Source organism: Stegostoma tigrinum, chromosome 3, assembly GCF_030684315.1.
Source record: "Stegostoma tigrinum isolate sSteTig4 chromosome 3, sSteTig4.hap1, whole genome shotgun sequence".
NCBI lineage: Eukaryota > Metazoa > Chordata > Chondrichthyes > Orectolobiformes > Stegostomatidae > Stegostoma > Stegostoma tigrinum.
In genome coordinates this window covers 7,350,056-7,365,043 of record NC_081356.1, presented here as the reverse complement: position 1 = coordinate 7,365,043, position 14,988 = coordinate 7,350,056, and positions in this window count along the sequence as shown.

The following is a 14,988-nucleotide window of genomic DNA, read 5'->3' as shown; positions in this document are numbered from 1 at the left end:
AATGTGCTTTTATAGAATTCTAGCACCTGCTGTGTTTATCAAAACTAATTCAGGAAAATATGCTCCTTCTGTGATTGTAAGTGAGACAATTAACTGACTGAGTTGGACAGGTTAAAAACAGTCACTGGTGTACACAGAGTATTATTCATGACATGAAATGATAAAAAAATTCAATTAGTATAATAATATTAGGATTATAAATGTGAAGGGTGATTGAGAGATTATGCATGAATCTCAATCTAGTACCAGAGGTCTAGTTTTACTAAATTGCAGTCAATGAGAATAAATTATGCTACTTTCTAAAATTTTCCCTTTTTTCTCATTCATTCCCATGTGTGGAGCTCCCCCATGAAATTTTTAGACTTGCACAGAATTCTTTTCACGGCTCCCTCACACTCACGCTAACGCTGCCACCACACGCATATCTAACCACGGTTAATGGCATACTACTCTCAGTACTGCAGGCAGCATCATCGCTCAATGGTGTTTGCCCACCTGACCCTCATCATCACCCTAACCCTACCCCTAACCCTGACCCTGACCCTGACCCTAACGCTAACCCTAACCCTAACCCTAATGCATCATCCCAAACTACTAAATCCAATGCTGATCTCTAAACTGTTCACTTACTTGAGTTCACCAACATTACCTGCAGTGTGCTGGCTCTGGTATGTGAGCATCCCGCAATCTCTGTGGACAGGTTGCTGGCTGTCGTGGAAAGCTTTTTCTAACTATTTACTCAGGTAGCAGCTACAAATGTATGCAGCCATCACTGTAGCCATTGGACCTCTACACAAGGAACCTTAGCCACACTGTAGGTGACCCTTCACTACACAGGGACAGCAGGGTGGTGTCAGTAGGCACTCAGATGGAAGAGAAGCCACATGGTCAGGCTCAACACCATCTCCCCCCACCCACCCAGGTCTCCTCTCAGGATACTCAGAGGTGCTAGGCCCCTTCACCTTACTTGTGATCCATTACTATGTAGAAGTTGTAGCTGAGAAGGATAAGCTTACTTCTGAGCAGGGTATTCCCAGCAATGACAGGGCCCTCGAATCACAAACACACCTTGGGGGTCATAGTCCCAACTCTCCCAGACCAACAGTCTTCACTACAGAGTAAGCTCCATTCACACCCAGCTGTGGTCTCTGGAGCTGCATCTTGGCATTGCAGGGGAACAAGGGGGAAAGAAAATTCTCTGAGAAAATATAGGTGACATTAGCAACCTCTCATCGTAAATAGAATCTTGTATCTTTGTTAACCATAGGATTGGGTCAACTGGAGACCATCTCACAGTTAAATAGCTTCTTCATACATCCCAAGGTGAACTGATGTTTGAGTGGCATGGCATTGATTATCTCTGAGAAGTATCTTTGACATCTACAGATTTTCGACAACTTTTAATTCTTGCAGCCAAATCAGTGTTCTTTGGTGAGGAGATTGCTTACCGCAGAGTTGACATGCCTCAATTTATGGCCACATCATTTGTGTGATGATGTGATCATTCACAGTGACAAACTTCTCTGGGACAAAGGTTTATTCTTCCAATGGGTCTTACAATGGAGTACATTCTCATTTAAAGTTAGGTGATGTCAATTTCTTCAATAATATCCAAAGTCTGCCTCATGCTGCATTGTTCTGGTGGATGATGAGATTTTAACCACTGACTATGCAACTTTAGATATTGCAGCAAAATCTAAAGTGGAGCATACTCATTTTGCAGTGTGTGTGAAAGCACAGACATTAAAAGCTGAAAATGATGGGTGGGTGAGAAGGTTCTGAATTTGACAAGGATGCCTCTCAAAGTGACAGTTGGCCTTTACAGAACTCAATGCATAGCTCTCAAATGCCTAACTTTGAAGAGAAACTCTGAAGCTAACTTTACGTTCCGCCATACATTGTTAGAACCCTCTCTGTCTGAGGGTGAATTTTGATATAATGCACATCAGAATGGACAATGTTATCATTCTTGAACGTGGAAGTAGGAAATGTTTTGTAGCGTCTAAACAATTGATCACAATAATTTTTAATTGCACAAGAGGCACGATGAAGAAAGAAATAACAAAGAAGTTATGGTAAGACAACAAAGTATGGGGCTGGATGAATACAGCAGGCCAAGCAGCATCGAAGGAGCACAAAAACTGACATTTCGGGCCTCGGCCCTTCATCAGAGAGGGTCGAGGCCCGAAGTGTCATCTTTTGTGCTCCTAAGATGCTGCTTGGCCTGCTGTGTTCACCCAGCTTCACACTTTGTTATCTTGGATTCTCCAGCATCTGTAGTTCCCATTATATCTGATAACAAAGAAGTTATGTTTGCTTTTGAACAAAAACATGGGCTGTTTAACAACACAAATCTACATTCCATGAATAATGTGTTCACACAGCTCAGATTGTTTGGAAACCAATATCAACTAAATTCAGTCTGGCTTGCAATGCTCTGTCATGATGCTCCCCACAGTCAATATCCACATATTCCTCCTTAGAAGATTGCTGCCACTCTCTCAGTTCTTCAGCATCCATGACCTCCCCTCTTTGCTTGCCCTCATTATGCAGGGCAGAGCATGCCAAGATCATGTGGCACACTCTGTGAGGAGTGCATTGCAAGGCTCCCCATACTGATCCAAACATTGGAACCCTATTTTGAGGAGCACTATTGTTTGTTTCCATGGGAAAGTGGACTGTTCTGTATCAAATCATGCCTCAGTTAGGGAGTCCCTTAAAGGAGTCATCAACCATGGTTGAAGATAGTAGCCCTTGACTTCATGCAGTTTTTCATGTCCTCCTCTGCTGTATCAATTCACAGCCTTATATTTGAAGTTGCACCCATTTCCTGTCATTATCCCCTTCCATCCCAGCCTCATAGATCCAAGATAGCATGGACTAACACTTGATAAGCCCTTTTGATGTTTACTGCCTAATCTCCCAGGACTGAACATGGTCCACCTCGTCTGTTAACTTGTGAGGATAACACCAACTGAAGATGGCCCAGATTCCCGACTGATGTCTCCACAGCTCCCTGATTGACTCATCTGTACTCATAAAGTGATTGGATTTAAGCCTGCAAGGATTGACAGTGGCTCAATCTCCGGACTGAAAGGATACAGATTCCTATACCCCACTCACGCCAAGTACGCAACTGAAACAGGACTGAGATCAGATGATATTGACCGAGTAAGCCAGACCAGTGAGTGGCATGGTGGCTCAGTGGTTAGCACTGCTTCCTCATAGCATCGGGGTCCTAGGTTCAGTACCAGCCTTCGTTGACTGCTTGTGTGGAGTTTGCACATTCTCCCTGTGTCTGCATGGGTTTCCTGCAGGTGCTCCACTTTCCTCCTTAGCTCAGATATGTGTGGATTAGGTGGATTGACCATGCTAAATTTTCCTTAGTGTCCAGTGATATATAGTTTAGGTGGGTTAGCCATGGGAATGCAGGGTTATAGGGTATGGGGTAAGTCTAGGTGGGATGCTCTTTGGGGGGGGTCAGTGTAGACTTGATGGGCTGAATGGCCTGCTTCCACAAGTTAGGGGTTCTATTGTATACCCCTGACTGATCAAAGCCTTCCATGACAGGACTAGAAATTTCTGAAGAAGGGTCCAGACCCAAAATGTCAGCTTTCCTCCTCCTCTGATGCTGCCTGGCTTGCTGTGTTCATCCAGCTCCATACCTTATTATCTCTAGAAATTACTCCTCTTAGATTTTCAGACATGACCATTTGTTTGAAGCACATGCAATGCACTTTCTGTGGCAGCTGTTGGCAAATGCTGTAATGTGTCATTGGTTTTATTTGGTATCATACAGCAACATGCCTGCCTCTTGACTGTTCAGTGCTGTTTGACAAGCTGCCTATTCTGCAAACAGTACCGACACATCAGAGATGCTGTGAGCTTGTCGGTTCTAAACAAAGTGGCATTGCACTGAAAAAAAAAATGCATAATGGAGATGCTATCAGTGTCCAAGTAAGCATAAAGTGATTGAATGCTAAGAAGACAGATGAAAGCCTTAAGATGTATCCTACGCAGATCTGTAGGATAGGTGCATGTTCCAGCAAGCAAACTGACATGGCAGGAGTCTTGCAATGTAAAATGCCAGTGAGCTCAAAAGTGCAATGGGGTGTGGTAAAGTGTCTTCTGAGATTGTCCGAGATAGCCACGATGATGTGGTGAGGCTGATGTTCAATCAATGTCAAAATGCGTGGTCAGAGTTGTCCATAGAACATGCCATGTGATATGGTGGGGTGGCGGTCAATGTGAAGGTCTAGAGATGTGCTTCTGCCTGGTCACTGCCAAAAACTTGCAGCCAGGACATGGCACTGCCTAATTACTCACCACGACTGGAAGAATCACAAGCTGCACTTAAAGCTTTTCAGACCTTGTTTATGAACTGTCAACTTTGCTGACTAAGTCCACATTTATTACCAATCCCTGAATGCCCAGAGAACAATTAAGAGTCAACAACATTTCTATTGGTCTAGAGTCACATGTAAGCTAAACAATGTAAAGCTAGTGGGTAAATAAATGGTGAGGATGGCAAATTTTCTTCCCTGATGGGCACTAGTGGACCAGATGAGATTATATGGCAGTCAGCAGTACTTGCATACTTGCTATGAGGCTGGATTTTTATTGAATTTAAATGTTACCATCTGCTAACGGTGGGATTCGAACCCACGACATTTACTTGGGGTGCAGGAGTGCCAGTCTAGGCAGATTACCAGCATTGTCAACACTAATAAGCTAAAGTTAGTTACAGTAAAATGCCAATAATTGGAAATACGGTCTTTGCTTTATGCTAATAAAATTATCATCTAATTTTTGAAAACTTAAAGGGAAAATTGCACTTATTATCTCGACATTGAGAACCTAATTTTCCATTCTCAATGTGCTCTCCTAAATTTATCACCATTGCCCGCCGTACTAAAATGCTGGGAGAATTCTACCATCTATCCGTCTCACTGATGCCATCCCACCCACTGAATAATTTAAACATTTTCTGTTTGTTCTCTTTGAGGTTGTGGTTCGAGTATATGCATTCTGGAATAAGCTCAAACTGAAATGCCAACTGAAGGTTTAAGTGTAACATCATTCCTAAGTTAGCATTCTAAATGTGCCTATGTAACATCCAAACTTAGAAAACATGCCAGTTCCCCAAACAGTCACCCCACCTAATCCCCACCCCTCAAACTATGCCCTCCCACCCCACCCCACCAACCACTGTAACCTCAAGGGAATATATGGCTGTATTGTTATGATTCCCGCTGCCATCATTACTGACAAGTCAGATACCAAACTGAATTCTGGCTTGACAAATTTTAATGTGGTAGTTTCTAATTGTAACAGAGGCATAGAATATTTTAGATTTTGTTTTAACAATAAAGTAAAAGTTTATTCAGCTAACATAAATAATGATAAAATGGCATAAACCAATCTATTTATTAAAGCACAAATCCAAGATGTTTAAAACACAGAATAAAAGTATAATTCCTGCAATTGTTTATAAGTTTAAAAATTCCTTGTTCAGTACACAAAAACAGCTTTCATATAGTAATCACACCTTGTTAGAATTAAGGAATATCTTTGACTCTAACCCCAGGCTGAAACCTTCAATAGCTTGTTCTTGAGCCTATCCCACAATTGTGGCTCAGTGCTTAGCTCTGCTGCTTCACAGCGCCAGGGACTTGGGGTTGATTCTATACTCAGGTGACTGTGTGGAGTTTACACATTCTCCCTTGTGTCTGCGTGGGTTTCCTCACCATTCTCTAGATTCCTCCCACAGTCCAAAGGTATACAGGTTTAGATGGATCATCCATGCTAAATTGACCAGGGATGAGCAGGCTAGTGGGGTTAGTCATGGGAAGTGCAGGACTTCAAGGATAGGTTGGTGCTGCTCTTTGGGCAGTCAGCGTGGGCTTGATGGGCCAAATGTCTTGCTTCCACCCTGTAGAGTTTCTGTGATTTCTATGAGCTGTAGTTAAATAATCTCAACTTCAATACTTCTTCAGGATTTTATCCCAACGCTTTCGACCTGGAGCTGTCACTACCCCCTTACTCAAAGTTATAGGGGGTTCCAGTTTATGAATGTCCAACTCACAAATGCTTATGCTTACTAATGTGACCCCATACAGAGTGTAATTTTAAAGATCAAACATCCTAACATTTTCTGTACTTACAAATGGATGCTTCATATAGTCCTGCACTGTGTTCTGCCTCAGAAACAAATCATCTTAGTGTTGAGTCTCAGGAGATGGGAGAGATACTAAATAAATATTTTGCATCAATTTTTACAATGGAGAAAGACATGGAGGCTAGAGAACTCGGGGAAATAAATATTAATGTTTTGAAAACAGATTGCATCACAGAAGGGGAAGTGCTAGGCTTCTTAAAAAAGAACATAAGGGTAGATAAATCTCCAGGACCCAGTTAAGTGTCTCTCACAATGTCGATGGAAGTTAGGAAGGAAATTGTGCGGCCCCCTAGCAGAAATATTTATATTGCTTATAGCCACAGGTGAGGTGCTGAAAGACTGCAGGGTAGCTAATATTATGTCATTGTTTCGAAAGGCAGGAAGGAGAATCTCGCATTCGTGGTTGGTAAGTTGTTGAAGGTGATTCTGAAAGATTTGCATTTGGAGAGGCAAGGATTGATTAGAGATAGACAACATGGCATAGTGTGTGGAAAATCGTGTCTCACAAGTTTGATAGAGATTTTAATGAAGTAACCCAAAAGTTCAACTGGGGCAGAATGCTAGACATTGTTTACTTGGATTTTAGGAAAGCCTTTGACAAGGCTCCACATATTAGTCTAATTAGTAAAGTTAGATCACACAAGATTTAGAATGAGCTTGCTAATTGGATAAATAATTTGCTTAACGGCAGGAGGCAGGACGTAGAGAGTGATAGTGGGTATTGCTTTTCGGATTGATAGCCTGTGACCAGTAGTGTTGCACAGGGATCGGCACTAGGTCCTCTTTCGTTTGTCATTTATATAAATGATTTGGGTGTGAATGTAGGATGCATGGTTAGTAAGTTGGCTGATGACACCAAAAATGGTGGTACGGTGGACAGTGAAGAAGGTTAAAGAGACACCTTAATCTTGATCGGTTGAGTCAATAGGATGAAGAGTGGTAGGTGGAGTCTAATTTGAATAAATGTAAGGTATTGCATTTTGGTAATGCAAACAAGGACAGGACGTACATAATTATGACACTGGGTAGTGTTGTCAATTGGAGAGACCGAGGGATTCAGGTACATCATTCTTTGAAAGTTGCATCACAGGTAGACAGGGTGGTTAAGAAGACATTTAGCATGCTTGCCTTCATTGCTCAGACCATTGAGAATAGGAGTTGGGACATCATGTTGATGTTACACAAGGCATTGGTGTAGCTACTTTTGGAGTACAGCGTGCAACCTGGTCACCCTGTTGTAAGAAGCACATTATTAAATTGGAGATGGCTCAGAAATGATTTGTCATGTTGCTGGGACTGAAGTGCTAGGTGAGGCTGGATAATTACTTTTTTTCACCAGAGTCCAGAGGGTTGATGGATGACTTTGTAGAGGTTTATAACATCATGAGGGGCATCAATAAGGTGAATAACAAAGATATTTTCCCTCGGATAGGGGAGCTCAAAATTAGCATGCATAGCTTTAGAGCGAGAGGAGAAAGATCTCAGAGGGGCAACTTTTTCACACAGACAGTGGCTTGTACATGGAATAACCTGCCAGATGAAGTAATACATGCAGGTACAGTTACATTTAAAAGACATTTGGACAGATACATGAATAGGAAAGTGAAGAGTGATATGGGTGAAAGGCAGGCAGGTGGAACTAGTTTAGTTTGGGAAACTTGGTCATATGGATGCATGAGATCAAAAGTTCTGTTTCCATGCTGTATGACTATATGACTCTATCTTACCAATGGCAAATATGTCTCCTTTTAAACCAGAGTCTGGCAATCAACTGGGAGTGGACACCTAGTGGCAGGCCAGTGGTGGGGTATGGAGATGGGACTTTCATTACTTTCAACCCAGTAAAACCACTTTGAGATGAGACAGTTATAGTCACATCCACCAGTCAGCCCTAATGAAAACTACCCTTCCACAATAGGTTCTAATGAGAATTAAAAATTGCTCATTGAAGTTTCTAAATGGACATCATAGGAGAATCAAGCAATCAAGGGACATACAATTTCCCAACACAATATTTACAAAAACCAAAAGAGCAATTTTTAAAACAAAAAAACAGAAATTGGGTCAATGGAATGAGGAGTGGCAGGTCTGGCGGCATCTGTGGAAATTGGAGTTAATGTTTTGGGTCCAGGGGCCTTTTCTCAGAACAGTTCTGCTGCCAGATCTGCTGAGCTTTTGCAGCAATTTCTGTTTTTGTTTCTGATTTCCAGTTCTTTTGGTTTTTATTTAGCCATTGTAAAGGCATGTCTTACAAAGGAATTTTTTTTTTTTACTAAAAATGCATTGCAATGCCTAGAAACTAATTTATTTCTACAAACACTGACATAACCTCATACTGCAATAACATTGGCCTTAATATAATACACAGCTGCATGAGTAAATGCAAAGCTGGTGCATTAGTTAATGATTAATATAACCTTTGCATTGCTGTCCTTCTGATATGCATTATCCTCAATTATTGTTTAATTTGATTTTCAATATTTTTTTAAACAATATGTGCAAGAAATACTGAACCTTGAATCCATTGCTATTGATTAGATTTTGAACTACTGAACGGTTAAATAGTTATGATGCTACACCTCAAAGAATCTACTAATTATTGTATTCACAAGCATCTTATGGAAGTGACCATCTTGGTTGGTAAGAGAATAAAAACTAACTGATGCAGAAAGTCTCTCCAGTTTTATGATGGTGAAGGTAACTCGCAATATATGTAACTCTCAGCATACCTTGTGTCACATCTCGATATGCCTAAATCATTTTACAATCTCCTTAAGAGTCGAACAGATTAGTTATATCTTTGATTTTATTATGTATTGTACTGAGATACAGCTGCTATAATATGCTTTCTGATAAAGTAAATGCTTGCTCCATCAAAACACAAATCTTATTTGGTGCCCTGTGTAGTCAGCTGAGATAGCTGAGTCTGCAGCTAGAGTGCTTACTCGGGAAGAATCTAAGATTTATTAGTGGATTTCATTAAATATATGGAGTGCCTTGGGAGTCAAGGTTATAAAATTAGAATGCAAGAACTAACTGGTAAATTCAAGGGAATTTTGATGGAAGTGACAGGGAAGGGATGCACTCTGAACCTCAGAAGAGTTGCTCTGGAATGTTAAATGAGGCCTTTCTCTTCTCCCAGCATAATGAATTACAAATGTAGACATGAACACTTTTTAGTTTAAATGCTTGACTAAATCTTCTGAGTATTGATGCATTTGTCCATCTAATTTAGTAATAATGACTATCTTCAGAACACTAGATAAAAGTTTTGTTTCAATCAGCCTTGTGTGTTCAAAAACCTAATTTGCTGTCTTGTATTATGGATATTTTTAACGTTTATTGAAATATCTAAATAAAAACAGTACAGTTCTAATCCTGTTGCATTCTCTATGTAGGCTTCTCCCTTGTTTAATTTTAAAGAAATATTAAAAGTTCTTGGATGCTACAATGCTGATAAACTTACAGACACCGTCACATTAACCTCCAGGGATCACTGCCTGATTGATTTTGTTGATTCAAAATCAATGTGAAATGGACAGACAGATCATTGGAAAAAAAGATATTGACAATTGCACTATTCGATGGTCGGTTCTAATCAAAGGAAGACAAGCGAAGCTGTACCTAAAGTTTAAAGTGGAACAGTGAATCAATAAGAATTTTAATGAAGATTGTTGTAATTTTGATTGTAAAATATTTTTGCTAAACTTTAAATAAACATGGACATTATATAAGTATCTTTTCTATATTATGATGCTCTTCATAGTACGAAAGTATGTCAGTTTTTCGGTCACTAGAATTTATTGAATCGTAGCCTCCCAGTAAAAATGGAATTATGACTGCAGCATAGCAAAGCTCTCTGAATGCATTCTATTTATAGGAAGGCTATTAAAGAGAACAGAGTGAATCTCTGCAAAACTATTAATGAAATTTGAACAATCTAATAAGTACACTGGGCTCCAGAGAACACAAAAGAAGTCTTTGTGAAACTCTTATATTTGCAAGCAGAAAGTAAATATACATCTTCATAAAGTAACCTGCATAATCATATTTCATATTCAAATTGTGTGAAATTCAATGTAGATTTGTAGACAATTCCTTTGTGAGAAATCTCTGACTTTTGATAACAACAGCAATTGGCATAATGCGAGAAATGCAAAAACTCATTCCTGTTCACCATATGTAGGCTCGGCAATGTGTGTTCACATCTACACATTGTTAATGAGTGTGGCAGCAACACAGAACACAAATAACAGCTGTTGTTGATACAGAAAACAGTAGGTGACACAAATTACTAAATTAAAAATATTAATGCATATAGCTCGCTGAAATGCCATTTTCAAAAAAAGATAATTTTCTATCATTGATTTTTTTTAATGTTGCTCAATTCCAACCTAGATTTTCACTTTATCTTACTTCTCATTCATTTCTACACGTGTTTTCATGCTAAGTATTTCCCTTACTCCTCCCTCAAATTACACATCAATGCACAGCCTCTGGACTCTCTGATGACCCTGGATATTTCCTCCATGTCTCAACAGCTTCTCATGAATGTTATATTGACCCTTGTCTGCATGTTAGAAGGAACCACAACTGGCCATTACTTCAGAAGAGGTCTGAGGACGGTGAAATGATTCAGACATAAATCATCAAAACATGATTGAATGGAAATTACCTCCAAAAACTTGACACCTTTTAAAAATATTAGAAAATTTAGTATCACTTCAAATTAAGGAAGATAATAAGTATTTTCAGAGCAAAGAAAAGATAGAATAAGAGGAAGTGATTGGTTTGAATAGTAGGCATCAGCAAAAGATTTACAATCTCTTTAACATCGCGTGATTTGCCTGTAAACGATGAAATAAAAATCTGATTAAAAAAATGAATACCGAAATTTTAGTTTAATTAAAAGTTTCAAGAAAAAGCCAAAAGAACTGCAGATGCTGTAAATCAGGAACAAAAACAAAGTTGCTGGAAAAGCTCAACAGGTCTGGCAGCATCTGTGCAGGGAAAAACAGAGTTAACGTTTCAGGTCCGGTGGCCTTTCCGTACAATATAGGTTTCAAGAGCCTTGCCTTGCATTTTAACTTGTGTGGGTAAGTTTTGACTTGTGTGGATAGTGCAAAATGGGTGAATGCAATTCGCAGCCTCCTTGCCTTCTTGCTTCTACTTCCATTGACTTCAACTGAAGCTTTGAAACAGTGGGAATTCAGTTGTGTCCTCTGATAATTTGCAGAAGATTTAAACAAGAAATTTCTGGTCATCTTATTTGGTTATCTAATGCAGTAAGAAACAACTGCAATGTGTGTAATGCTAAACTAATCTGCTGAGGCGCAAGAAGAGTAGAGTGAGACTTTTGAAAAGTCAGTTCCAGCTAAAATGTGCAGCAGCCGACTGGGAAAACAGCATACAAGCCCTTAAGTGCTTTCCTTAGTCATTTGACTTTCAGCTAACCTGACTGGCTGTCTCTAGGGTGTTTTTGTAAAACAAGAGCAACTGGAACAGGAAGCCAAACAAGAGAGCAGGTCACAGCAGAGAAGCAAAGAAGACTACACTGCTGTCTCAAGCAAACAAACCTACAGGTATTTCTGCTATACATTGTATGGATAATGCAAACTTTCTACCGTGCACTATAGCAATTTTCGGTAACGATTTCCCTACAATGCGATTTTTATATGATGATTTTCTACAAAGTGATTTTCTACAGGTCACACAAGAACACAACTATGGTGTTATAGGAGAAATACCTGTGCTAATCCTCCTGGATGAAACTATGAGTTGAGGGAAACCTGCCAAGAATGACACTTAACGCTACCTGAAAGAATACAGTATTCATGTTAATTGCCAACTCCATCAACAGCAGCACCCCTGCAGCCCTCTGACACCAAGTTAAATGACCTGACCAAAACAGGCAAGTAGCACAAGAGCCACTCTCCCTTTTCTTTCTTTGTATACTTTTATACTCAGCAGGTAATGTCTATTGATTCTAATTTTAATGTATGACTGTTCATCTCAAATAATTACTTGCATGCACAACTTAAATCTGCTTCACACACTAATCAAGCTAAAATAAAACAAAGACCTGCGGAAGCTGGAGGTTTGAAACAGAAACAGAAATTGCTAAGAACATTGAGTAAGGGAACAAAAACAGCAAGTTGGTAGGGGAAAAATAAAAACAGCATTTGTAGAGAGAAATCAGAGTTAATGTTCAGGTCCAGTGACCCTTCCTCAGAACTGATTAGTTTTGTTTCTGATTTCCATCATCTGGAATTCTTTCGGTTTCTCGTTGACTATAGGAACTGAGATGTCATGATGAGATTGCACACGATGTTGGTGAGGCCACTTTTGGACTACTGTGTGCAGTCCTGGTTGCCCTTCTGTATGAAGGGCATTATTAAATTGGAGTAGGTTCAGAAGAGACTTACCAAGATGATGCCAGGACTAAAGGGTTTGAGTTATAAGGAGAAGCTGGATAGGCTGGGACTTTTTCCCTGGAGTGAAGGAGGTTGAGAGGTGACCTTACAGAGGTTTAGAAAAACATGAGGAGCACAGATAAAGTGAATAGCAAAGGCCATTTCCCTAGGGTGTGTGAGTTCAAAACTAGGAGGCAAATTTTAAGTTAAAGTAGAAAGGGCCTGAGGGCCAACTTTTTCACACAGCGGTTGGTGTATGTATGGGCTGAAGTGCCAGAAGAATTGGAAGGCCCAGGTACAGTTACAACATTTGGAAGACATTTGGACAGGTACATGGATGATAAAGGTTTAGAGGGATATGGCAGGCAAGTTGGACTCAGTTGGAGAAATTTGGTCAGCATGGACGGGTTGGGCTGAAGGATCTGTTTCCATGCTGTCTGACTCTATGACGAGGACTTAACAGTAATTTACAAGACCTTTGAACTTTTTCTGGGAGATGGTAACATCAAGGCATTATTCTGGTGCCAAAATAGTGTTGAATCACCTACACAGTCACTCTGAAATGCAAATGGAAAGTGATTAAATGACTGGCATCTATGTTATTCTCTCCCGTTTATTAATCCCGAGAGATAATATTCATTTTAATATATGCTCTTTTATGTACCCAGCAGACGAGCTGTAGACATAAAAAGAGTATGCACAGAAATACAATGATGATGAGAAGTAACAACAGAATATATATTTATTTCATGTCAACTTTGATAATATTCTTCCTTGTCAAATTGCTTATGATGTGCTAACTTGTTTGATCCTGTTTGAGATTTCTCAGTCCAACATGTTTGATACTATCTCTTGTATCAATTGAGAAACTTTGCATCAGCTGAAATACTTTCAATGGAATTTATGGCAAGAATTAACCTCAGAAAACACTTAACATGATATGATTCATCGAGAACAAGGAGAAAGAAGAACAGGATGAGGATGTACCACCTTCACAGTGAAGACCAAAGAGAAGGCAGTCCACAGTGTTAAAGTCAGAGGTTAAGAGGATGGCTTGTTCATGGGATCTTGAACTTATTGATACTTAGAAAAAAATGAAGGATAATCAAGGAATGGTGTACATACTTGCATGCCAGACTCCTTAGGGCAAACTGACATGTAGTTGTTGGGCTTATATTTGTGATAACTTGAACAATATTTTTGCTTCGTTGAAGAAATCAATAGAGCATATGGGAGTCCCATTGTCTGAAGTGGAAAATAAATAAAGGATGCTCAGGATCAATTAGTGTCTCCAGGTTTCTGAAAGCAAGTAGTGTTACTCTGACAGGTTGCATAACATCTCAGTTCATATTGTTATATATGTCAGAATCTGATAGTTAGTTTAACCAGCCACCCTGCCTACTAGTGTAAAACTAGTTAATGGAACGAGAATGACTGGAGACAATGTACTTGATCTTACCCTCTCTTGGGATACAAGCCCCTGGGTTCTGGCTTGCTTCTTCAGACCACCACACCAATGGAATGGACTAGCCATCCTCAGGCTGTCAGGAAAAACCTCTAAAGATACAAATAATATAAAATTCCTGTAAGACATTGACTGTAATGAGCAAAGAGTCAGCTTAAATCTGAAGACCTAAAAACAAAACACAAACAGTGAATCAGATTGTGTTACACTGGACTTCAGTTTTACCGCTGAGCTGACTAGGTAAATGAAAGAGACAAGTGTAATGACTGAAGAAATCATGGTGATAAAACCATTAGGCTGTGGAATGGCACGTGAACACATATTGTGCTTTCTTATTTATAGAAGTTAAATATATACAGCTGAAGATCCATGTATTTGGTGCTAAATTTTAGCCTGATATTCCTGTCAAGAGACTAGTAGGATCAGATCGGCCATTCATCTTGTATTATGCTTGATCTTATTTTACATTATTACACTCATATCGAAGATAAAATATCAGGAAAAAAAAAGATTTGAGCTATGGGATCTGTTCTGATGCTCCTTACAGCAGTACCCAGAAACTTTGTCATTGTAGATCAGGTGATGAAGTTATGCAGAATGTCATTCTGCTGATTTATAAGCTAGGATCATTTCCTCTGCAGTGACAATATCTAAAGCTATTTGTAGGTTGAAGCTTTATGGAATGGAGCAAGTTACAACTTAGACTAACTTACAATCTGGATCTTATTATAAAGACTTGCCCAACCAGTCCTTGCAATGAAAATGAATCTTTTCACTGATGCTGAATTTAAAAATCACTCCTCGAGAACAATGTAGTTCCCTATAGCTCTTGCCTGGCTCAGAAACTCAGCAGACCTTGCCAAGAGCTGGACCCTAATTAATCATCTCATTTATTTCAAGTGTTTTGCAAGTGTAAAAACAAAAAGTTTTGG